The sequence below is a fragment of the Protobothrops mucrosquamatus genome, unplaced genomic scaffold, assembly GCF_001527695.2.
Source record: "Protobothrops mucrosquamatus isolate PMUCROS unplaced genomic scaffold, P.Mucros_1.0 scaffold1754, whole genome shotgun sequence".
NCBI classification, from domain to species: Eukaryota; Metazoa; Chordata; class Lepidosauria; order Squamata; family Viperidae; genus Protobothrops; species Protobothrops mucrosquamatus.
The window spans coordinates 55,289-57,933 of NW_015387894.1; positions in this window are offsets into that span (position 1 = coordinate 55,289).

The window sequence follows — 2,645 nt, forward strand, 5'->3', positions numbered from 1 at the left end:
ATTTGATCCTGTCACTAGTCGATGTTTGCTTCTTGTTCATCAGTACAAGAACCATCTTCCATTGCATTTGTGCCCTAAAATGAATAAAATAATAAAATAGAGAAGTCAGACTCCAACCTGACTCAATTTGTACATAGAAAACCTAATTCTAATATCCTTATATTTTTACTTACCAAATTGCGATGAAGAGCATCTTCTTGAATCTCATCCGTTCCAGATGACAAGGTCTCAGTAGAGCTAGAACTAGAATTTCCACATTCTATCTTAAAGCCTACCCATCTTGAGCTAGTTATCTATGGTGTTAGTAACTTCTTTCAATAGTAAGTAAATTGAAAGTATATAAATACATAGATTCTATATTATTGATCAAAATTATATCCCAGATTTAATGCAATTGGTTTAATCAAAATATATTTTGGATCATTTTTGTGCTAATTCTAATATGTCTTCCAATTTCCTACATAATGTCTACTTTTCTTACATGGAAAATTGGCATCACAATGGGAAATAACCATTTGTGCTTAGAACACCTGTTTTCTTGCATTTTAGGAGCTCATAGGACTGTTCAAAACACTAATTGTTTCTTCACAGATGCAGAGATGGTACTAATCAAAATACATATTTTTTTTGTAAACTAAAAATTCCATCCATAATGCCATAATACATGGCACACAAATATAGCATGGTAACCATTTATATATGACAGGTCCTCTGATACCACCTTCCTCTTAGACTTATCCACAGCTAGGACACATTTTCTTTAGCTATTCCAATCTTAACATACTATTTCTCTTTCTAACATAATTTTTGCTATAGGGATAATTCTAGCGGCTAAATTGATTATGAGTGACAGCAGTCAGAACTGGAATCTGTCCAGCAATCATTGACCATTTTAAGCTGCTAAGGCACATTTGTTTCATTATGGTTAGTGGACACTAGCCTTCATAAACATTTTGGCTTCTGAAGAGACATCCGTCAAATAATGCTTGACCAATGCTTTCCAAATGCTTGCCAGGTCTTCTGTGAAAGCCTTACAGTATACACTGGTTTAGTGCTGTTGTTTTAAATAGCTGGACAAAAAAAGTTGTTTTAAACTGGCATTACAGTTTAATTGGCTGTTGCCAATTATGTGTTGCTATCATCAGTGAGTGACTTATGGATACTTTTATCAAGAAGAGATTTCACATGGCAGTACTTGTGATTCTTTTTATTTCTTTGGGGCTGCCATTGCCTGATTGCACTTTTTCCCTTCAAATTAAAGTTAAAGGGACTCGGGCATGTTTATTTCTAGATGTTCCATAAGAAAGGTTGCAAACTCCCCTTCACGAGGGGTGCTCAGGCAGACACTGAACAGCTAAATTTTAAGGAAACCCCTACCTTCATTGAGTAGAGGTTCATTTCAATGGCTCTTTGGCCTCCTAACTTGTAATTTTATGAGTAAATAAATCTTTATGGTTCGATGTATCTCCTCTCTCTCTCTCTCTCTCTCTCTCTCTCTCTCTCTCTCTCTCTCTCTCTCTCTCTCTCTCNTTCTGTGTGAATTTGAAGTGATTGATGCTGACTTCCCATTTCTTCACAACCTTTTTTCAAAAAGTCTTGACTGGAGTCAATAACACTTTATATAATTGACAATTTTTACATTAAAGAATGTCCTTTAAGTGAGATGGAATGAAGATGAAACTGGTTATAATTTGGCGCTACATTTTTTATTCTTGATACCGTCCTTTTCGATTTTCCCACCATTGCTGCAGTCCCATCACTGCATAAATTAATACATTTATCCCAATCAAGATTGTGTTTACATAATCATTGTGTTGATGATTTTAAAAAGTTCTTCCCCAGTTGCATTGGTCTCCAAAGGTTGTAAAATGGAAACAAATCTTCGATAGATTCTTTGAACAGATACCATACAAAAACCAGCACTATCACAAGTGCGGAGACATCTGTATTCTCATCCAATTGCATTGAAAACATTTTACAATTTTTAAATCCCTGAATTAATTAATCTTTGATATGGTCTGAGATTTGATGAATGCGATTGTACACAGTGTTGTTAGGATATTTCACCCACTCCTCTCCAAGCATGCAACTATTTTTTCCACACATGGTTTGATAAGATCCTCTACAACTGTAGTTGTTTCCCAGCATGGGCAAGCCTACAACTTAAGAGAAATGATGCTTCAGTTGTGTTTTCATTATTGGTCTTTGCATATTTCTATAAGCAGGCCATGGCACACTTCTTTGTGGTTTTTGAAATGTGAACGTTCTTTCCCTTTAGATGCTGGTGATTTGTTTCCAGGTGTCATTTCAGCTTAGCGGGCACCAAGGAATTGTTAAGGAGGATTTTGTTACAAATGATGCATTGCTCATCCGAGTGTTTTGCTCTTCAATTAAGCATACACCCTAAAGAAAAGATTCATTGTATTTCCACTTTTTATATCTTTACATTTGATCCTGTCACTAGTCGATGTTTGCTTCTTGTTCATCAGTACAAGAACCATCTTCCATTGCATTTGTGCCCTAAAATGAATAAAATAATAAAATAGAGAAGTCAGACTCCAACCTGACTCAATTTGTACATAGAAAACCTAATTCTAATATCCTTATATTTTTACTTACCAAATTGCGATGAAGAGCATCTTCTT